We start from the raw sequence: 24,172 nt of genomic DNA on the forward strand, positions 1-24,172 counted from the left end.
TGTGAGATCATGACCTGAGCCAAAATTGAAAGTTGGACACTTAACCCACTGAGCCACTCAGGTGCCCCAACTTCTGATTTTCATTTTAACTATGGACATTGAGAGAAGTACCTATCATATACAAGGCACCATGGTGGGTGCTAGAAAAAATTACTTTGAAGTGGCTAAATTGGAATTTCCTTAAAATAAAGGAAAAAATGTGCTTAGTTTTACATATTGAAGAGCAATGGGCCGAGGGGAAAGAAGTGGAGAAGAGAGAGGAGCAGACAGCACTTCTGCTTAGAGGCTAACAAGTTCCTGGGGATGAGAGACAAGGACAGCTTGATGTGTGGCCCTGGCCACCCACCCTGGTACACTACACAGCCACTACTTGGTCCACAGCCCTCATGCGTCCAGGGTCTCTACTTGGTAACCTGTTTCCACTGATGATTCTGAGGTGGTCCTCCATGCAGGCTCTCTAATCTCCTCACCTTTTCCTCTGCTCTGATATCTAACACATAAATGAATGGATGTCAGCCTACCCTCAGGGTAGCTCTATAGGTGCTTTCTAAGATGCATTAATCTGGGAAAGATTGGGAAAATGGAGTGCGCCAGGGCCCCTCAGAACACTAGGGTCAGTCAGTCCACGTCAACTACAGCCTTCCACAGAAGTGTTGCTAATACTGAGGGTTTCAGGTCAGTGAGGAGGTGAGGGGCAGCTGTGAAGATGATGCAGATGATTGCACAAGAGATAGTCACCACAGCACTTGGCACATGGTAAGTGCATCATAGACATTATTTGTACTGTGATCATGTTTATGCTCATCAAGGTCAGTTAAAATGCTTTTGGCTACAAGTAGTAAAGATCCAACTAAAAGGAGCTAAACAGTCTTACATAATAAGAAGTAGAGAGTTGGTGTTGATTAATTCATGGCACATGACAAAGTCAAGAACCTAGGCCCTTCCTGTCTTTCCACTCTGCCGCCTTCAGGGTTGGTGGCTGCAGAAGCTTCTTCACACACAGCCAGAAAGGGCAAATGTTTGTGTTTTGTTCCTTCATAAGAAGAAGAAAAACTCTCCTGAAGGCCCCTAATGGGTTTCCCTTGTGTCCTATTTGCTAGGGCAGCCTAACATGGCCATGCCTAACTCAAGAGATTATCTAGAGGAAATAATACTGTTCACTTGGTCTCAAACCTGAACATACATCAGAACCAGTGGCAGAGCTTATTAAAACAGACTCTACGGGGTCCTCTACCCAGATATACCCAGAAATTCTGACTCAACAGGTCTAGGGTAGGGCCTGAGAATTTGCATGTCTAATACATCTCTGTTGGTGCAGAGACCACACTCTGAGAACCATTGGCTTAACCCATTCTGCAGTCAACTCCCAGGTCTGGGGCAGTGCCCTTGACATACACTGATACCCCATATCTGACCAAAGTTGAGCGTCTGTTAGCAGGAAGGGAGAGGGAATGCTGGCTGAGTGGCCAAATCATCATTTTTGATTTGGGGAGTTATAGAAAGAGCAGACAGTTCCATATATGCCTCCTGATTCCCTCTGGGTCATATCCTATCGGGCACCTTCTCCTCATGTGGGACAATTCAGGAGAGTGTCTGAATTGCAAATCCAACTCAACTGAAGACTGGAGAAGCTTCACTATCATTCTGGTACATAGGCTTGTGGATATCAAACATTTAGATTAACAAGCCACCAGAGATGGTTGTGGATAGTGGTGGATGGTGGTGGATGGTGATGGCAGCATCTTCTTCCCCCCTCCCTCCTCCTCCTTCTCTTCTTATTCCTCTTCCTCCCTATAAACTTCAGTGTCAGATGAAAGTTCTATTTTTCAGAAGACTGAATTCTTCCTTGTCCTGCAATGAGCACACTCAGAGCTTCCCACTTTGGTGACATGTAGCTCCTATGGCAGCAAAGGGCTTGAGGGCCTTTCAGCTAGAGGCTGAGCAGCACAGAATCAGCCATCAGGGAGCTCGATGCTGCGGTTATTTCTAATGAACGTTCATTATTGATGCTAATTGAACTTGAAGTTAATGAAAAAGGATTATTTTACAGGGCTTAAGTTGAGGCCAAAATTGTTATTACAGGTTAATTATTCTCCTTAAAAGGCACCATTACAGCCATGATTGTTTTTTATCAGCTTTTTCTCTGGTGCTGAAAGAGATTTCTTCGAAGGCAGATTCCTGATATAATTAGTCACCTCATCTAATTCTTAATCACCAATCATTTCTCTCCAGATAAAGGTTAATCAAAGGTAGATGAGTTGGATATTCTGCCTTAATTGCATTTGATCAGTTTCAAAGAAACCTTTTTTTTCTTACATTTTTGGTTAGGAATGTGGCCTTTCTGTGTGCTTTTATTCAACTTTTAAAAAAATGTTTATTTATTTATTGAGAGAGAGAGAGTAACGGGGAGAGAGAGGGGGTGAGAACAAGTGGGGTAGGGCAGAGGGAGAGGGAGAGGGAGAGAGGAAATCCCAAGGAGGCTCTGTACTATTAGCAGAGAGCCCGACTTGGGACTCAGTCTCAGGAACCATGAGATCATGACCTGAGCTGAAATCAAGAGATGGATGCTTAACTGACTGAGCCACCTAGGTGCCCCTATTTGTGCTTTTAAACCTAGAATCTGGAAGAGGGAGTCAAAATGGGTTCACTGAAAAAAAACACACTTGCTCTGCTACCAGTGGCAGCCAGAGGTGGGTGTGCCTGGGCCTGGGGGTGGGGTGGGAGGGGGTGGGGGGGTGAGGGGCTGGAGCTGGGGAGAGGTCCTCTGTGGCAGTGTTGCTGGGAGTCAGTGACCTGAGGACTGGGTCTCTGCTGGCCTTTCCCTTCACTCTCCTCCCTTCGTCTCTTCTTTCTTTTCATGTTGGGGGGTGGGTGGGTAAGGTGCCCACATGTAGATTTGGTCCATAGCAACACCTGATTTATCTGCACAGCTCTGTGCTTTTGTCAAGTGGTTCCCTTTTCCAAGGTGCCCTTTCTGTTCCTTTCCATCCTGGGAAATGCTCTTCATACCTCACATCTCCACTCAAGAGTTAACTCCTCCAAGGTACATAGCCTCCATAGCGCCCTCCCTGCCTCTGCAAAAGAGACCCACTCCTTCATTTGTGTTCCCCATGAGCTTGTGACTGCATGCATTTTCTTGCCATTTCGGCAGCCATTTCTCAGTCCTCTTGCACCCCCGTTCCCTCTCCCACCGTCCCATTGCAGAGAACAGTTGTGGACCCTCTGGGGACATTCAGCACATGTTCCATATATCAGGTAGAAGAGACCTGTGCCTGAATCTTCTGGCACCAAACACAATGCCTGGGAAAGTATAGAAGGCCAGGGAAAGAGAGAGACCACAACTTGAGGTGGCCCCCGTTCTTTGCCCCAGGCGATTGAACATGCTGGAGAGCCAGGGGCTCACTCCTGTGGCATCCTTTCAAATGCCCATCAGCTCAAAAGAGAGTCGTGGGAGCCAGTAATCTGGCCAGCAATTGACCAGATTGAAGCCTACAAAGAACTGTTGAATTTTGATGGTAAGGGAGCTTGAATGAAGCCACTGGAAGGACTGTTAAGATGCAAGTATTATCTAGAAGGAATAAAATAAGAAACTGTGGTTAATCGCGCAATATTCATTCATGAAGACTGTGAATTCTTTTCCACATTATTTAAGTGGTTACCCCGTAGGTTTCTGAAAGAGAGGTAAAGGCGTAGGACCATGGTTCGGCCAGGCTGACAGCCACAAGCACGGGGATTGTGGGAGATGTGTCCATTCTCAGAACATTTTTGTCTCTCTGCCAAGACTTTTGGTTGTATAACTTTCAACTCACAGTCCATTCCCTTTTAGAGAAAACCTGTGTCTTTTAACCCTTGTTCACTTTCAGTGTCTTTCAGAATGAAGAAGGTTTTCTAGTAGAATCTCTATTCACTTTGGCGTAGCCCTGGCTTCCTAGGTTGTCACCCATTCACAGTGCAAAATGGCGAGGAGGAGGAGTGACAACTTTCAGGGCTAATTATGGTTTTAAAACATCCTGGAGAATTAGGAACAACCGGAAGCCCTCTTGTGTGCCACTGTAACTTGTCAACCCCAAATCCTGCCTTATCTCCAGGCATAAAAGCCACATTAAGTTTTAAGACCTGATTCAAAAATGCATTATGGATAATGATGACACCTTGATATGAATTCTTCAGAAAGGAGCCTGGACATTTGACTTGACATATTGAGGTTTTACTGCTGATAAAATCATTAGGGTTTTTATGGTTTCCATTCATTGTTAAGCAAATACTACATTTTTCTATAGGAAATGTTGACCCAAAAAACTGCATTTTAAGAGGACTGTGTTTAAGTGGTATGTGTGAGTGAGTGAGTGAGTGAGTGTGTGTGTGTGTGTGTGTGTGTGTGTTTGTGTGTTTAAAGCATCACCGTTCTCAGGCATTTTCCATTGTCTTCGTCCTAATGGAAAAGCAAAATACTTGAGAATTTGAAGAGAATCCTGAGTCAAAGAATATAATATGACATAAACAAAAGTGCTTGAAGAACAAGAATGAAATGTTAGGTAACATGATACCACCGTGATGTTTTAAAATTTCATTTTTCTACTGTAGAAGAAAATATTCTGGCTAAAAATCATGTTATTTGGGTTCTCATTGCTCTCCCACTAATTAGGTAAGTGATCTTAGATAAGTTATTGTGAGGGTTTTTGTTTTGTTTTGAGAGAGAGAGAGTGAACATGCATGTGCGTGCAAGTGGAGGAAGGGCAGAGGGAGAGAGAGAGAGACAGAGAGAGAGAGAGAGAGAGAGAGAGAGAGAGAGAGAGAATCTCAAGCAGGCTCCACACGGAGCCCAACATGAGGCTCCATCCCATGACCCTGGGATCATGACTTGAGTCTTAAGAGCAGAGACTTGACTGAGCCCCTGAGGTGCCCCAAGTTATTGTGAATTTTAAGAGCTAACACTTTATTTGTTTTGGGGGTGTTTTGTCTCCACTTCTTATATAACCATCCTAGCAGCCCCACAAAGGAAGTATGATTGCCTTTTCCATTTCACAAGGGCTTAGGGAGGTTAAGTCACCTGTCCAAGTGGGAGAGCTGGGCTCTTGCTCAGGGCTTACAGACTCCTAACACCTGCCAGTAGCCACCTTGCTCTACTGCCTGTGTTGAGTCTAACAACACACTCCACAGCAGCAGCAGATTCTCACTAAGTGCCTACTGTGAGTCCAGGCACTGGGAACAAGATGGAGACAGGTGTGTTCCCTGCCTTCAGAGCTGGCAGAGCAGGACAACCAAGTTGTCCTTGGGTCCTTGGGTTTCTTGATCTTTTTCTAGTATAAGAAAAGATTTCAGGTCCTTGGCATCCCTTTTGACTTGAAAGCTTATGAGCATTTAAATTATTTGCAATGACTTCTAGTCTTCCATTTCTTTATTAATATTAGTCACACACTTTTATTGGATGACTGTCATGTGCCAGGCACTCTGCTAAGGGTTTTTATAGAACTATTGAATTTAGTTTTCATGCCAGTCCAGGGAGAGACTGCAAATGAGGAAATGGAGGCTCAGAGAGGTTATCTTGGCCAAGGTCATTCAGTTTATGAATGGCAGAGTGGGAATTGAACCCAGCTCTGTCAGCCCCATGCTTTCCCCATATATAGCAACTTCTTGAGCCACTGCCCTTGAAATTTCATAAGCTCCATTCATTTAAACAAGCTAATTCCTATAACTACAGATATGATGGAAACAGGAATCTTCACAGTTTTGAAGCTGGGCACCAGCCTGTGTATCATAGGCAGCACTGTATACCAGAGAGTTCAGACCCGACAGCCTCAGCCCTCGTGTTAGGTTTGTTGGAAGGTGAGAGTGAATCGGGGCACCATCATGGCAATGAGAGTTAACATTTCACCACGACAGACTGAACTTGGGATATTGTTAGTTCTAGAAACAACAGCCACCACAAGGAACTAATATTTATGTACTTCTTTTTAGTTTCTCAGGCCCTTCCACATCCATTATCTCATTTGATAAGAGGAAAAGAATAATGGAATGAGTTGGAAGCCTGCAAATATATAAAATGATATGGCGTCTGCCAGGGAGAAACTCAGCAATGAGAAAAAGGAGCAGGGTCACTCGTCAGAAGTAGACTGGCTTATCTTTAAATACCTGATCAGGAAGGCGGCTGAGCAGTAGATAAATGTAAAAAGGACCATGAAGCTGAGAATAAATGGAGCAATCTTTTTCTGAATGGAAAGTAGCTGAAATTCCAGGGCTAGGGAAGGGGAGGGGTGGAAATATTCAGAAATTATGGCTTGAGAAGAATCCCTAAAACTGTCAGGCAGCAGGGGATGACAACAGCCCATCAGGAGTGGTCCAGAATAGATGGGGCTGTAAATCAAGGGGAGAAGCATTATGGCCATGGCAAGGCACTGCTGTGCCCTAATGGAGAATGGGCTGGACGGCTGTATAAAGCTGGGTCTCCTGGGCTCTGGGCATGATGGAATTGACCGTGTCAACCTTGGGAAGGCTCAGAATTAAACTTACTTTTAAAAATGGGCTTGGGGGCTACTTAGATTATTCTGAAGTTCCACAAGTCATCTTTCCCCCTCTCCCGAGAACCTATTTAAAATAAAAAAAGATAATATTCTGTTGGGAAAGAGTATGTGTGCTGGAGCAGGTAAGAGGTTCTGGGTGTCCTGGCCTCTATGCTTCCCAATTTCATCGATGCCCATAGAAGAAGTCTGGGGTGGTGCTGATGAGAGCCAGGCCCTGGTATGGATGGTCTTGGTTTCAGGTCCTGGGTCAACCACCAGTCATGGATCAGTCCCTTCATCTGTCAGCCATCAGACTTTCTCAGTTTATCATCTGTAAAATGAGGACAGTAATATCTTGATTATAGCTCATTGTGAAGATCAAGTGAGCCAATGATTGTAAAGGCATTTAGCACAGGGTCTAGTGCAGAGTAAGTGATCAGAGGCAGTTATTAGAAGGGGAAATAGGTATGTCTCTTTACCCAGAAATCATAATCCGACAGATGAAGAATGTAGTAGAAAATTCTCTTTGGGTTATGTTGGATAAACAACTTGAGACTCTTACTGCTTTATACCATTTATACATCTCTCATCCACGCTGCTTACTGGTGTCATGAGATGGCTACTGTTGCTCTGCTCTAGGCTGTTGGTAACTTCTGCTCCATGCACCTTCTCGTTCTGGGATTCAGGATGAAGAGGGGGCACCTCTGCCCTGAGTGTCAGTATTCTCATGGCGGAGGGAACTAGTACAAGAGAGACTCTGCTTGGAGCTGTTACCTTACCACATCTACGTCCCAGTTGCCAAAAGAAATTCTGAGGCCAAGGCCACTGTCATCGGGACAGGGAAGTATATCGTCCCATGGAAGGTGGGAAGGAGAGACTATTTGCAGGATGGTAATGGAGTCCACCTCATGCTTGAGACCATGGTTGTGTACAAAGTCATTTGACTGGGTCAGGGAGAGAGTGGCGGAACTCAGTCAAGCCACCGTTTATCCAAATAATAGACACGTGGTCAGAGAATGGGCTTCTGCTGAATCTTGCTCTTAGCTCCGGCGCTGTGTGGAGAGGCTGAATGTCCAGAGGGCTGTGCCTGTTCTTCCCACCACTGTCGCACTCAGGCCTTGCCTCATCTCTACCTCTCTAACTGTGACTGGTGATGACCTCCCTGTTCCTTAGTTCTCAGTGCTTGGGTGGTAGTTCCAGGGCTGTGTGAGTCAATGGTGACTCAGTATCTCCCTAAGCAGTTGGATGCAAATGTTAACGCTTGTTCCCAGGCAGCATCAGAATTTAGCAGTTTCTTATGGTCCTCCCCAGAATCATAAAATGTTCTTCTTTATGGGCCTCAGACTTGTCATTTCTAAATGAGATGTGGTGGAGTGATCTCTAAGGCCATTTCTAGTTTCTATGGTCTATGACCATGATGATTTGACAAGCGTTTGGGAGGCATGAATGAAATACTTGATCTGAAACTTCCCAATGTAGATAAGTGTTAATTGCAATGTTATGCTCATCAAAGTTGTACTGTATTACCCATGTTAGTATAAAAGGGTGATCATCACCCAGCATCCTCTCTAGGTCTCCCATTACCCTGGGATGCTTATTTTCCTAAATCCACCTCTTTCAAAAATATCTGCTGCAAGGTGTCACTAACGTGTGCGTGACTGGTCATTTTCCATTTTTGAAAGAGATGAGTCTTTACCCCCAAAGTAATGATTTTCAAATACCATGATGTGACAGTTATATAGAAGAAAACATTTTAGGTCAGGAAGGCCCCTTTTCTTCCTTTATTCGAATTTGACAAATTTTTATAGAGCACCCATTATGTTTCTCACCAAGCCCTGGGCTTTCATTTATGTTGGGTCTCTTAATCCTCACAAACTCCCTTGAAGGAAGTGCTAACATCCCCATTTTATAGATGAAGAAACTGAGTTCCAAAGGAATTAACTTACCAAAGTTATACAGTCAGGAATGGCAGATCTAGGATGTAACTTCAGGTGTCTTTCACTGCAGTTTCCACTTCCCTTTTATTACATTTTGATGAAATGTCCACTGAGCTAAGAGCTGAGGGCCTCTGTCCCAGACTTGAGCCTGCTCCTGGTCCATGTGGCCTGAGGCAAGCCTCTGACTATGTGGAATTGAGACAAGGGGACATTTAGCTGCTGGGAGCTTTTGTTTTTAGACCCAGGTTCACAGTATATTAATCCAACGACTTTGGGTTAGCCTCATATATAATACAGGACTTATGATATCTACCCTGCCCACTTCCCAGAGATTCTGAGCACAAAGAAAGAAAAATGTGAAAATACTTTGTAAACTGTTTAATATTATTCAAATATATGGAACTATTGGTGGTCCTGTGTAAGAGGAGAAAGGAGCTAACTGCTGCTTCCCCTCTTAAAGACAGGTTCTGCCTGAGAAGGAAATCCTACTCCCTCAAATATTTATTTTTAGGGTTCCAGGAGACCAGAAAAGGACCATTAAGTCTGTAGCTTCTTTGTAGCAGAGAGAACAAAAGATCGAATTTCAAATTCACCTTTAGAAATCCCAGTGCACAGAAATCCAGATTTCCATCAAAGGCATTTGGGGATTCAGACCCAGGCTTGTTTGACCTTGGAAACTCCCACTTTTTCCATCCTAAAACAGGATGAAAGTTAGGTTAGGTACTAACAAAGTTTACCAAATATAAGACGTGGTCTCTTTACTCTAGTGGCATACAGTCTGATTGCCATGGGGAAAAGAACGTTCCACAGAGCAGTTAAATCCTGGTGCCACTGGCATGGAACATAGGGGTCTACTGCCAAAATGAATGCCTAGTTAAGACAGAGGACAGAGCTTGCTTCTCCCCTACTTGTATGTGCTCTGTGTTCAACTGAAAATGGAAATGGCCTGGAAATACTCATGTAGGTGCCTTAAACCCTTAGGATATACACATTTTTGGAAGCATTTCTCTATGATGTATTTGTAAAGCACACTGTTGTCTTGTTTTTTCAGTTTATTTCCAATACAATCCAGAAATAGCTGGTGAGCTGGTTGTCCTTTTTATGTAACAAGCTGCATCATAAATGGAGTGACTGCTCTGCCAGTCATCCAGGACTAAGAATACTTGAGACTGCCCCCATCAGAGTCTCTATCCACCTTACCTGACCATCCACCACCCCCAACCCCAGTTTCATTCATTCACCCTCTCTCTCTCTCGAAATAGATCCATCCCTCCAGATCTTCTTCCTTCTTTTCTCTCTCTCCCTTCTGCAGAGAAATCATTGTACAGCTCTGGATACATTTTGTTCCATTCAAATGTGCTTTTCTTTTTTAAAATTTTAAAATTTTATTTAAATTCAAGTTAGTTAACATGTAATATAATGATGATTTCAGGAGTAGAATTTAGTGATTCATCACTTACATATGACACCCAGTGCTTAAATGTTAACAAAGTAAAAAGACACAACTCTTAAATGTTTATTTATTTGTTTTGAGAGAGAGAGAAAAGAGGGAATGGAGGAGGGGCAGAGAGAGAGAGGGAGGAAGGGAGGGAGGGAGGGAGAGAGAGAATGAGAATGAGAATCCCAAGCAGGCTCCATGCTGCCAGTGCAGAGCTTAATGCCAGACTCAAACTCGCGAACTGTGAGATCATGACCTGAGCTGAAATCAAGAGTTACGCTTAACTGACTGAGCCCCCCAGGCACCCTAAAAGACACAACTTAAAAAAAAAATTTATTACATTTATTTATTTTTGAGAGAGAGAGACAGCACAAGTGGGGGAGGGGCAGAGAGAGAAGGAGACACAGAATCCAAAGCAGGCTCCAGGCTGTAAGCTGTCAGCACATTGCCCGATGCGGGGCTCCAACCCACAAACCGTGAGATCATGACCTGAGCTGAAGCCAGACACTCAACTTACTGAGACACCAAGGTGCCCCATAAAAGACACAACTTTTAAAGAGGAAGCTGCCACACTAGTTTTCTATTCAAAGTCATTTTTTGTTTAAATTAACGTCTACCCAGTGGTTTTCAGACTGTGTCCAGAGATGGAGATCTCCCCACTTTTGATTCCACCATAGCTCCATTAATTTTATACGTTGGGATCCTCTTAGGATTTCACCTGATGAAATGTTCTGATACAAATAAACAGGATGCAAATTCCTCTTTTGTACCAACAGTGGGTTTCCCAAGAGTCAGAGGAAATGGCATACTGGATGTTAGAGTAAGATTTTCTAATAGGAAAGAAGTGGTCTTAGAAATTGGCATGTGGGGTGCCTGGATGGCTCATTCAGTTAAGCATTCAACTTTGACTCAGGTCATGCTCCTGCAGTTCATGAGTTTGAGCCCCACACTTACAGTGTGGAGCCTCCTTGGGCTTCTCTATCTGCCCCTCCCCTACTTGTATGTTCTTTCTCTTTCTCTGTCAAAATAAATGAACTTGAAAAAAACAAAAGAAATTGGCATGTAACTTGGTATTTTTTCCATATGGTCTTGAATGAAGGTACGAAAAACGTATTAAGAGGAAATTGTTTTTGAGAAATTGATAGGAAGTCACATACATATCTTGAACTTGACTTCTTTGAACTTAGACTACTCCAGATGGTATATTGAAAAGAAGCATTCATGAGGTTTTTTTGGTGGCGGGAGAATATATGGTATGTTTCAAAGCCAGTGGTATCCATGCGTCTCTGAGTTCTGAACTAGGTTCAGTTGCTGGAGCAGCACAGCCCTTGGAAGTTCTGTACAGGGGAAAAAAAATCCGTACTTGTTTTGGTTGAACAAAGGGAAACACCTCTTTAAAGAAAATAGGTGCTGTGGAGATAGTAATTTGTAGCCGTTGAGAATTAATCCAGAAATCACCCTATTTTATCTAGAGGTTTATATTTCTTTGGATCCTGCATCGAATTGTATCATTCCTTAAATACGCAAGTAAATGTTAGTGAATGAAGTTGTGTTAACCTTGATCATCAGGTAGTACATGCTCCTTTTTCATAGAAAAGATACTTGATTGAACTATATGCTTGGTGCCTCCATGCCCAGCCCTCCACACCCAGAAACATCCATGGTAATTGGGTCATTAACGCCTATGACCAGAACCCACGGCATAAGTGTTTACTGGTCAGCAGCTAGCTGAGTCACGATCTTGTCTGAGTGTCCAGAGGTGATAAACAGCCAGTGAGGCCTCTTCTTACATGTGTCTTCTTGGATGTGTCTCTCCTCAAATAGATGGTGGAGAAAAAGGTGCCCAAAAGGTTTTATGATTACCTGACCTGACATCCTCATTTGCCAAAGGTTCCACCCTTTAGTCGTGGTAAGCTCCCTTGTAAAATGTAAACACAGGGACATTTCTTTCTTTGGAAATAAAGGTCTCTGAACATAGCAGTCTTTCCAGTGAGCGCAAGAAAAGATTGGCTGGCTGAGTTTTAAATTAAATGAAGCTACCAGGAAATGAGGCAACAGAAACAGGAGCAGACAGGATTTTGGTTCAGTGGAAGATGGAATGTAATGGGCTGTCGAAACCTTTCTTACTCAGTGTATCCATGGAGCGGTAGTAGCAGTATCACTTGAGACCTTTTTAAAAAATGCAGAATCCCAGGTCCAACCCCAGACCTGCTGAACCAGAAACTGAATTTTAACAAGACTCCCAGGGTGACAGTTTAAAAATTGGGTCCAAATTCCTTGGTACTCCTGTTGGTGAGAAGTGGGGAGTCTGTGTCCCCTCCCCTTGAATCTGGTTAAGCTTGTGACTGCTTTGACCAATAGCATATGGCATGAGTGACTCTGCATGACCTTCTGAGAGTGGGTCAGGAATGGCCAAGTAGCTTTCTCCTGAGAGTAGCTTCCTTCTGATTCTCTTGAGATGCTCATTGTGGGGCAAACCAGCTGCAAGGTGCGAAGTCTGAGCATCATCTCATAGCCAGGAAGGCACTGTAATGATCTGTCGCTCCTAAGACTCGACTTCCAGTCATCCTTGCCAAAGTGCAGATGCATGAATGAAGCCACTGGGGGCCCTTGAGACCAGCCCATCCACCAGCTGAATACCACCAAAGGACCCCAGTCGATGCCACACAGAGCAGAATTGCCTAGCTGAATCCTGCTTAAAGTTGTGAACCATAAAATTCATGAAATATAATAAAATGGTGTTGTTTTAAGCCACTCCATTTTGATGGTACTTCGTTAGGCAGCAAGAGACCTGAAATGTATCTGTACCAGGCAAACTGTATGCCCAATAAAAGTGTAGAAGCACTAGACAAAATAACAATAATCACTCACTCAAGGAGGCATTAAGAGAAATGTGCAGAAGTCGTCAAAATGCTGGGGTGGATTAAGATGTTCCTGAATTCAAGCGGGAGTGTTCCTCTTTCAATTCTTTCTCTTCTCATCTTTTCTGTATAAACCATGGCAAGTCTTACGACCAGAATCTGAAAACCGACATCTATTAAGTGTCTACTCTGCTGAGTATTGAGCTAAGTGCTTCAATGTGTTGTATCTGCTACTCTTCATAACAACTTTGATGAGTTAGGTGTAATTATTCCTATGTTATAAATGATGGGACTGAAGCAAAAGAGGTTATAGGACCTGCCCAAGGTGAACCACCTAGAAGTTAAATGTAGGTCTCTCTGATTTGAAGGCCTCTTTTCCTCAGGTTGTACCTTTTTTTTTTTTTTTTGATGGCATAAGGTTGAGATTCATTTGCCCTTAGGACAGACAAATTACTGTCAGCTCAGCTAAAGGCACTTTTCCTCCCCTTCCCTCCTGGAAAAAAACAGACATGATTGGTATCTCTGGTCTGAGTTTTGAGTTCATCTTTTTTTTTTCTTTTTTTTTCTTTTTTTTAATATAGCCAGTCTCTGACGGAGGGTTAACAGATAAGATGCAGGTGACCAAAGAGGTACAGGACCAGGTGCATATGTGCTGCACCCATGTGATAGATTTGTCTTAGGCAAAAGGCTCAAATGTAATTAATTGGCCTATATGAAACTTCTGTCTCATTCTTCAAGGAGTGAATAGATTTGAGCCTAGTTTTTACCCCATTGATTTTGAGTTACTCAGCTCTGTATTTATCTCATGAAAGAAATGCATTTCATTTCAGCATTTTTTACTGAATGTCATTGTGTGTCTGGAGGAATGCTGGCACTATGGGGCGTGGGGATCAGGATTTCATCATCATGTACTGATGAATAATGTCATGGGGCAGAGGCCTGGACAGTCTGGGAAGGGAAGGGGAATATTTTCTAGGTAAGGTGGGTCTTGAGGATTTCACAGACAGAGATCGGGTTAAGAACACTCAGGCAAGAGGCTACTGAAAACAAAGGCCTAGAGTAAGGAAAAGACCGAGGGACTGGGGATCGCCGAACACACCACAGTGGCTGGAGTCAGTCCAGGCTTTGTGTTGTGTGTGTAGACGGAGTGAGTTTTGGATGGGGGCCCCTATCCTGTTGACCTTCCTAAAAGGGAAATCAAGAACATTAAAAAACATTTTTTTTATGTTTATTTTTGAGAGAGAGAGACACACACACACACACAGCATGAGTAGGGCAGGAGCAGAGAGAGAGGGAAACACAGAATCCAAAGCAGGGTCCAGGCTCTGAGCTGTCAGCATAGAGCCTGACGTGGGGCTTGAACCCACGAACTGTGAGATCATGACCTGAGCCAAAGTCAGACGCTTAACCGACTGAGCCACCCAGGCTCCCCCAAAACATTTTTTTTTTAAAGAAAAAATTCTCTGTCAATATCAAGGGTATGCTTGCTTACTTGTTTTTCCATTTATGACCAAGTAAAAATGTTTGGGTGTTAGGTAGAGTTGCTAGATTTAGCAAGTAAAAATTTAGGATGCCCAGTTAAACTTGAATTTCAGATAAACATGTTCCATACAATATTTGGGATAGTCATGCACTATCTCAAATGTATTTGCTCTTTATCTGAAATTCAGATTTAATTTGGTGTCCTGTATTTTATCAGGCATCTCTAGTATTATGAAAATGTAAACAGCTCCTTTGATGACTCATGTCTATCCCACAGGTAAAGAGAAACTTACTTGGTATTTTCTAGGTTTTGTAAATAAGTGAAGTTTCAATTTAATCCAGTGTAACAGTTAATGTCAAGAAATCATGTTATGCTTATACATTATTTTTTCTTATTGTTTTTAAATGACCTGTATGCAATTTTCACTTGGCTTCTTCCTGTGTGCCTTTATTCTCCTAATACTTTCAAGTCTGACAACCGTGGTTCTGGAAGGTGTTCTAGGTCAAGCCAGGGTTTTCTGTGAGGAGACATCAAGGCCCTCATACTTATAATCCTTCACAACCTTTTGCATTTCATAGCAGACTTGGAAATGTTTATGTTTGTTTAGACAAGCTCAAATGGTATCCCTGTTTGCAGATGGGTGGGGGCAGTGGTGTGGTGGGGTTCTTCACCAGGCTACTGAAGAGGGGAGGCTCAGGAAAGGAGTGCGTCGTGCAATGGGGTGGGCCCCACTCCTAAGACTCCCTGGGTTGGGGAGCCTCTACCGAGTGTCTCTCCCATTTGATGGCAGTAGACATCATCGAAGGGAAAGGGGAGGCATACATGCAGTGAAGATGATGATGAGAAAGTGATTCATTGTGACCTAGAGAGGGTGAAGGGGCTGTGGGAGGGTGGGGAGTTAGGAAAAGTTTCATGGAAGAGGTGACATTTCAGCTGAGCCTTAAAAAGTCGAGTAGAATTTTCTCCCTGTTCTTGCCTGCCTGTGGAGTGTCCCCTGCTTCCCCCAGTCTCATCACATTACTTTGTGAAGAGTACAAGGGCTCAGCTTGTGACAGCATGTGGAGGAGTCAGGGAGACAGCCGGCAGGCTGCTGTGTCTGGAGGAGCTGGCAGGGGAGCCCCCCCCCCCCCACGGGCACAAAGGTTTGCTGTGCCCGCAATGCCACTGTGCCCTCTGCTCTAGAGTCAGAACAGTTCAGCCCCATCTATCTTTCTTGCTTCCTCTGAAACTTGGTAAAAGCACCAACCTGCCAATCAGAAGAGGGAAGATCATAATTAATGATAATAGCCCTGTTTTAATTATAGCTATTTAGCAAGTTAGCAGAACAATACCAGTAACACAGTTCCACACTGAATGGATCGCGAGCAGCCTGCCGTTTCTCTCAGCATTCACTCGGTGCCCCTGGAACTTTGCAAGGTTCGGCTGTCTGTAACTGGAAGGGTTGTAAGTGCGAGCTTAGCAGTGTGCATCTTCCCCTTCCCCAGCAATATCTTTCTTCCTTGCTTTCTTCCATACATGTTGCTTCTCGTCTGGCTTGAGTCACTGACCTCTGAGGCTGAAGGTTGAAGATAGGCCTACATTCAGTTGGGGCAGAGGCCAAGTCTGGGGATATGAGGTACCCAGTGAGGCTTTCCTTCCTTGGTTCATCTCTCTGTCCTGGTCAGACTGAGAATCCTAGAAAGTCAGCCCGGGAAGAGACCCTAGAGATCCTATGATCCAGCTGCTCAAACTCTTTAAGGCCAGAAGAGCTGCTCTTTTTTTTTTTTTTTTTTAATTTTTTAAAATGTTTATTTGTTTTTGAGAGAGACAGAGAGAGAGTGTGAGTGGGGGAGGGGCAGAGAGAGAGGGAGGCACAGAATCTGAAGCAGGCTCCAGGCTCTGAGCTGTCAACACAGAGCCCCATTCAGAGCTTGAACTCATGAACCGTAAGATCATGACCCGAAGTCAGATGCTTAACTGAATGAGCCACCCAGGTGCCCCCAGAAAAGCTGCTCTTATTTAAGGGGAAGGTGAGAGAATACCCCAAACCTCTACTCATATAGCTTCCCCCTTGCTCCTGGCTCGAACCACCTGGTAGTGTCTTAAGGAACTCTTAAGACTCCTTGAAGAAGTTATTCATCACCCTCTTTCTTAAAGATTGGGTGACCAGAGGAAATACAGCTCTCCTACACCCAAGCACTTAGAGACTGGAAGAATTAAAACCCAGACCTCCTCCCTTCCAGAGATATACCATTATAATAAACCCACTTAGGTTATCCTTTCCTTGCTGAAAATCCAAATCCACCTAACCATGCATCCCAAAGGACCTATAACAGAGGAAAAGAGGAGCATAGGTAGGTCTTGGGGTCAGAGACAACCCCTAAGTCAATGACTTTTCGGCTGTGGTCCATATGTGGTGTGTGTGTGTGTGTGTGTGTGTGTGTGTGTGTGTGTGTAGCATGTATGAGCTCTTTGTTGTTGTTGTTGAGAAGAAAGTGGATAGTTTTCATCAGATTTTGTCAGGATCCATGACCCCCCAATATTTAAGAACCATTGCCAAAGGTTACTCAGCAGATCAGTGAAGGGCTCTGATAAACCCCAAGCTTCTGCTTCCTTTCCAAATCAGATTGGTACACCCTTTTGCCATGGGGCACAGCAGCCTTCCCAGCTGGTTCTTCCTACTTCACAGCTAATTCCGAGTGACCACCGACCCGATCAAGATGGAACCTGACAGGTAGCAAAGGCATGAAGCAGAAAGGAGAGGAGCAGGGTCTTCCCCAAGGCAGCCAGGGGGAGGTTTGCTCTGAGAGATGACAAAGTGGCCTTGTCATTAATGAGGCAGACATCTCTCCAAGGATGGGTCTGAAGAAAAGATGGCATTTTCCCAATCCTTTTTCTGACAAGATGCAGCCTTTAATGGATGTAAAAGAAATCTGTCGGATGGTGTTTCTTGGATCTGCTGTAAATCTGCCATGGGACACTGGCAGTCAGAAAGCATCATCTCAGGTGATAAAGAGTGGGATTAGCGTCCGATGACTATGAAGTAATAATTTGTCCCTTTGAAATAATTCAGGCAGCCTTTCTTCTCTCTGACAGATTCAGCCCATGAAGTTTCAGCCTTGTTAGTTATCAGATTTACAGGAAACTTACTGGCTGCTTCTTACCGAAGGGAAGAGAAATTTCTCCCTAAAAGATTTTGACCTGGCAGTCTTTTTTCTTTTCTAATTCATAAGTGGGCATGCTGTCTTTGTTTCCGAGGAACAATGACTCTGTTGCTTTTGAGAGTAAAGGGACAGGAATAAGCCGGTACATTACAGCCACCCCATCTTTTGAGTCAAGATAAAGAGACCATTGTCCAGCAGACCAGTCATTGAGGCCTCAACTTCCCATGTTCGGTCAGTCTTCTGGAACACACATGGAGTTGCAGTGTTGGTTTGGGAGAGAGAGGACATTAGACCAAGGAGCTGGAGCAGAATGGTTTAAAATAGCACATACTGCTTCATCCACCATTACCAGTCATTGATGAGATAGGGATCTTGCACCAGAGTCACTAAGCTCACGGGTTAGTTCAGTTGACACTGTTTTCATTGAAAGACATTCTCAAAGGGGGACGCGGTGTTTTGCTGCATCCTTATTTCAGCACGGGCCACCACTTTGAGAAGCACTGGTTGAAAATGAAAGTATTTCCTTAAGCTGCTTGGTCTAAAGGTTGGAAGTTTTCCAGGCCCGATGCTCTCAGAATCTAGGAGAATTGACTGTAGGAGGGATTCTTGTTTGCTGGGTCAGGTCAGTGTGTCCTCGTTGTTAACATGCAGGCTTGGGCTACCTGTGGATTGTAGCCCTTTAGGACCATGCATGGGGGCGCTTAGGGCCCTAATTGACTGAGTTGAAAGGAACTCATGGTTCTGGGTTTACTGCTGGCAGAATTGTGTTCCCTGAGCCACTAGGGTCCACCACAGTGATGTCCCCAGCATCGGTCCTGTTTCTTGCCTGCTCATGGCTCAGCCCCTCTGCCTGCTTTGCTCAGCCAGCCTGCTGAGCAGCCCCATATCCTGGCCTCTCTCCCTGCCCCATCTACCAGGCTAGCCTTCTTGACACTGGATTCCTGAACAAAGCCATCTCCTGATGCCACTGTCCTCATAGTGACCCTGTGCCAGACACTTGCCAGCTCTAATGCACCCCAGTCCCTCAGCGCAACTCTGTACTTCCCTTTGCTCTCCAATCCCATAGCAGCAGCAGGTGGTCATTCTCCAGGCTGGGCTGGAAATTCCAAGGCCCCCGTTGTGACCTGGGCCTGCAGTAACATCCAGATCTGAGTTGGGTGAAGTTGTGTTAGAAACTGCCCCAGCAGGACAGCGCAGCGTATTTGCCTAGGAATAATTATGGTCAGAGAATAAAACTGAAGCTTGGGATTAAACCTGTGGTTAATGGTTTACCAGCGGGTGGAGTTCAGGCAAGTCACATGACCATGGAGCATTGGTTTCTCAATCTGTAAAATATGGATAATTACGGGAATGTGTGGGGACAACAGATGCAGTGAACATGTATTTACCCCAAGGCTTGGCTTATCATAGTTCCGATTATTGTCACTCAGCCTCCTGGAGACTGAGTTTCCCTAAAGACCCATAACTTTCTTTGTCTTTTCTCTCCTATTTCTACACCTCCTCCTGTACTCCTTAGTGGGTAGAATACTGCAGCTCCACACCAATATTTCTCAGAGGCAATCAAGTCCCTTTACAAATGGTAAACAGGTGGTTTCTTTGTAAACAAAAAACTGTGCACTTGATTTATCCTGCAATCCAACAAAATGAAAGAGACGGCTTTTTATTCTGTACAATAGCAGAAAACCCATTCTTACCAAACAATACCCTCCTCAATTTGTCTCCCAAGTTGGGATGGATGGGATAATGGCCCCTACAGACTGCAATAAGCAGGTGGACCCCCCCCCCGCCCCCCACCCTCTGATCTGGTTGTCATGTCTCTCCTCTGGGTCTCAGAAAGAGGCCAGTGTTCTGGTGCTGGGCAGAGGGAAGAGGGGCTTCCTTGCCTCTGTTTTACAGGGAGCTACATGGTAGCTGATCTTGCATCTTCCATCTTCCTGGAACAGCAGCCTCCTAGACAGTCTGCAGTGTTCTCCCACCGTGAAGCCAGGGACAGCCACAAGGAGAGTCCTAAAGCCCTCCTGCCCTGAAGCCCTGGTTCCCAGACCGCAGAAGGGCAGAGCCTCCGTGTGATAGTGGGGAAGCGGGAGGCTTGCCCATATTTTGCCTCTGCATTCTGTGACATTCTGAACCAATCAAATCAAGGATAGACTGGGGCCTCTGGAGTTCAGGAAACGATTGACTGGCTAACTCGCCAAATAAGTGAATGAACAAATGAATGATTATTTAATGCCTACTCTGGCAGACGCCATTCCAGGTGTCGAAAAGTTCCCACTCCCTTTATATTGTAGAAGGAAGAGTAGATAATGAGCCAAGAAATACATAGCACATCAGGGGGTAACAAGCCTTAGGGAGGAAATGGAGCTGGGGAAGGGGATGGGCAGTGATGAGGTGCTCATTGACTTACAAAGGTGAGGGAAGTGCCTGCTACAGGCTGATGTTAGAGCAGGAATAATAAGGGAGGTGGAGCCATGGGGAGACCTGGGGGGAAGATCACCAGGCAGAGGGAACAGCAAGCATGGAGAGTCTGTGGTGAGAGTGTATGTTAGCCCACGTCAACCTCCAAGCTTATAAATAGGCAACAATTAAAATTAAAAAGTTACATGCTTATTTCTGATATGCAAGTGTGACCCCATAGGGGCATATGTAAATATAAGTGTGTGGTATGAGATTTGCTCTGAGCTCCCTTCTGTAGGATAGAGCTCGGAGGCTGATTTTTAATCTGGGTACCAGTGGGCCATGGATGCAGGGAGAAGCCAATGCATTTTACTCAGGTGCAGCGTCTTTGTGTGTTTCAGCCCTTTAGCATTCATACCTGGCAGAGCGGGGCTCAGTAAGTGCTTGCTGAATGAATGACCTAGTAGTCAGTCAGGCAGATGAGGGCCAGGAGGAAAAGCTAAAGTCAGGAATGGAGAGGGCACTTGGGAGTCAAGGGGCTGGCTTGTTAGATTTGGTGACCTTTAAGGTCACTTCTGGTCCTGAGAATCTAATTCAATGCCAGTGTTTGAACACAGGGTTTGCTGCATATCAAATTACCCCCAAATTGGGGCGCCTGGGTGGCTCAGTCGGTTAAGTGGCCGACTTCGGCTCAGGTCATGATCTTGCGGTCTGTGAGTTTGAGCCCTGCATCAGGCTCTGTGCTGACAGCTCAGAGCCTGGAGCCTGTTTCAGATTCTGTGTCTCCCTCTCTCTGACCCTCCCCTGTTCATGCTCTGTCTCTCCCTGTCTCAAAAATAAATAAAACGTTAAAAAAAAATTAAAAAAAAAAAAAAACAAATTACCCCCAAATTTAGCAGCAGCTTAAAACCGCAAAAACATTATCTCACAGAGTTTCTAAGGGCCAGGAGTCTAGGCATGGCTTAACTGGGGGTCAGGGTGTTTCCTCAGGTTGCAGTGAACTGCGGGCACCTCAAAGCTGGACCAGGGCTGAAGGATTGCTTCCAAGGTGGATCACTCACACAGCTGTTGGCAGGAGGCCTGGTTTCTCATGACGAGGGCCTCTCCGCAGGGCCCCTGGAATGTCCTCACGGGCCCAGGGGCCCAGGGTCTAAGAACAGAGGCAGGTTCTGTCTCTGTTCTTCAGAGTATGGCAGCCAGCCTCCCACAGCACGAGTGAGTTGAGGGACAGAGCAAGCTGGAAGGAGCAGGGCTATTTTCCGTGCATTGGAAGCCAGGCCTTAGGTCCAGCTCATACTCCAGAAGGGGTGACTTAGGTCCCGCCTCTTGAAGGAAAGAATATGAAAGACTTTGTAGACTTTTAAAAATCACTGTGTCTACTTTTTTAGCTGAGGGAACCTCATCAAGTCATTAACTTCTGATCCTCAGGCGCTCTTCCATACTGCTTTAAATATGCAAAGCATTCAGTTTAATATTTATTCACTTATCTAGGAGAAGAGGCAAGAACAGGTGAACGAAAGACAGCATGGTCAGATATTAAAAAAACACGTGGGCTGTGCCCAAGAGATTGTGATTCAGTTGGTCTTAGGTAAGATTTTTAGCATGGGTATGATTTAAAAAAAATTTTTTTCTCTGCTTATTTAAAACAATGTTTATATTTATTTCTTACTGTGGTAAAATATACATAACATAAGATTTAAAATTTTAACCCGTTTTAAGTGTACGTTGACATTAAGTACATTCACAATGTTGTGTGCCTGTCACCACTATCTCTAGAACTTGTTCATTACCCCCAACAGAAACTCTATACCCATTAAACAATAACTCCCCACCTCCTATCCCTTAACCCCTGGTACCATCTTTCTGCTTTCTGTTTCTATGAATTTGCCTTATGGGGGTGCTTCCTGTAAATGGAATCATATAAGTGTCCTTTTGTGTCTGGCTTATTTCACTTAGCATAATGTTTTCAAGGTTCATTCCCGTTGTAGCATGTGCCAGAATTTCACACCTTTTTAAGGCTGAATAATATTCTATTGTGTATATACCACATTTGGCTTATGCATTCATCTGCTGGTGAACAGATTTGGGTTGTTTTGACCTTTTGGCTATTGTGAATAATACCTCTATGAACAGAGGTATACAAGTATCTGTTTGAGTCATGCTTTCAATTTGGGGGGATATAAATCCAGAGGTAGAATTGCTGGGTCATATCGTCATTCCATGTTTAACTGTCTGAGGAGCTGCTCGATACAGATATGTTTTAAAAAACTCCTTAGGTGATTCAGATGTGCAGCCAAGGAGAGAAGGGTTGACTGTAGGTGAGGGCTGTTAAGGAGAGTCATCTGATGGGTGAAGAAGGAGGCAGCTAGTTGTCAAGGCCCATGGTAGTTAAATCCCAGGGGTGTGTATCTGTGTAAACTCACCTCTGATGTTTTTTATGGAGGCCCCTCTGAAATGGGGAGTCCAGAATGCATACATTGGCCTCCATCTTGGCTTCCTGTAGGAGTTTCTGAAAATGATTTCCTCATATATATCTCAGTTTCCCCATGTGAAAACCACATTTTTGCCTGCTCCCTTCTGTCCTCTTGGCATGTTGAGAAACAACCCTAGTCGTGCGGAGATGGTATATCTGAAGCTTGGACAGTGTAAACAGCATTTTCTCTGGATGCATGTGGGCTGAGAGGTTTTGTCCATGATCCCTCAAATGCTTTAGCAGTGTCCCTTATGTTAAATGTCTGAATTTTCTCATTGATTTCTGAGTTCATCTCAAGAGGGAGGAAAATGTCTGATGTGATGTATCTGATATTTCACTTAGTCCCTTTGGATTCGACTTGTCATTGCCAAGGTTTCTTACAAGTATGTCAGCCTTTGTCATTCCAACAGAGAATTTTTTGTATTGGGTTTCTGTAGACAGATGTCAAGTGTTGCTTGGTTCTGAGTGGTGGGGGTGGGGTGAGGACCAGTGAAGGAAGCCATAGATAAGGAAATAATCTTACAATCTTTTAAAGCCACAGAAGCAGTCATACTGACACATGCTTTGGGGAACACAAATCCTGGTGCAGTGGGACTAGAGGATTTGTTCATACATTTCTTTGCATCAGTAGATTTGGTCAGTAGTTAGTGGATGCTTTGATAGCAGAGTCATTTCTATTCACAGTTGGGGAGGTCATTGTAAGAATGGCCCTTTATGGAATCTGTATTTCTCCACTGCTAAATTTGGGCCATGCTGAAAGAGAGAGCTTTCAGAACAAACTAGTTTCCTGTACACATGGGGAAATACCTGCTTTATTGGCCACAGGCCATTGCTTTGTCTGGTACATTAAAAGGGTCAGGCTGTTGAGGCCCAGCTTCAGAGTGGAAGTGTTTCTCAGGCAACTGTGTCTGGGTCCTGAGAAGTAACAGGGGTTCTGATTGTTCTGGTGGCATTTCCCTATCACAGGGAGCTGGGAAGGGTGACCCCAGCTCCACTGGCCACTGCTTTGCCTGGGAAGAGGTCTCTGCTCTTCCTGACAGGAATCTGCTTCTTCTTGGCTGCTTCCCTTAAAACTCTCCTCTGAACTCCTGCTGCTGAATTCTCTCCCTAGAACTTGGCTCTAGACCCCCTTCTGGAATCTGTCTCGAAGCAGATTTTTAGCATCTTGTTTTGCTCCACTGATTTTAGTTGGTCTCCTATCCACTGTCTGATCTGGAACCGATTTATGAGTACTGTCATTATTATTGACTCCCAGTCCCAAATTCCAGTGTTCCGGTCCCCCCTCAGCTTCTGTTGCTCCCTTGGGCTGTGCTGACCTGGCCTCAGGGGCTCTCTGCACCCCAGTGCACACCCTTCCCCTATCTGCTCTCTCTGCCCCCCTCAAATGTCCTTCTGGCTCTGGATATGATCTTTGGAAGCGTTGTGGGGAAGAGGCATCTGAAATCAAACCATTGGATTCTTGACTTTTCCTCTCTAATTGTGAGAAATAATACTCGGATCTCATGCCTGATTGCATTGGGAGCCCATAGCACTGAGCTATCACTTTGACAAACCATCGGAGTCAGTGACCAGAGCCGTAGCCTGGGGTAGACACCATCAGTGCCCCTGCTTCCTGGAGGGAGCATGCATGGGGACATGGTATGCTAAGGAGCCCACTCAGTCTCAGTCACTTCCAAGGAAGCCTTTGGGAATTCCCTGGGGTTCTTCCAAGGAGAGATGCTGCTTACTTTTTGATGGGTAAATGTGCCTGCCAACTTGAAAGTGAGGAGATCTGCTTTTATTTTATTTTATTTTATTTTATTTTATTTTATTTTATTTTATTTTATTTTCTTAATTATTTATTTAAAGTTTATTTATTTTTGATAGAGAAAGAGAAAGAGCAAGCGCAGGGGAGGGACAGAGAGAGAGGCTTCAGGCTCTGTGCTGACAGCAGAGAGCATGGG

General features: G+C 44.6%; 1 protein-coding gene and 1 non-coding gene across 2 annotated transcripts in view; one reads left to right on the plus strand and one right to left on the minus strand.

The window, feature by feature from the left end:
- Window positions 1–24,172, plus strand: part of ALK (ALK receptor tyrosine kinase) — a 671,492-nt gene that overhangs the window by 26,115 nt on the left and 621,205 nt on the right. The gene's annotated exons all lie outside the window — the stretch shown is intronic.
- On the minus strand, window positions 14,079–14,163 carry TRNAQ-UUG (transfer RNA glutamine (anticodon UUG)). Its single transcript has one exon. It is a non-coding gene; the product is annotated as a tRNA-Gln (tRNA).

Source organism: Acinonyx jubatus, chromosome A3 (assembly GCF_027475565.1).
Source record: "Acinonyx jubatus isolate Ajub_Pintada_27869175 chromosome A3, VMU_Ajub_asm_v1.0, whole genome shotgun sequence".
Lineage (NCBI taxonomy): Eukaryota > Metazoa > Chordata > Mammalia > Carnivora > Felidae > Acinonyx > Acinonyx jubatus.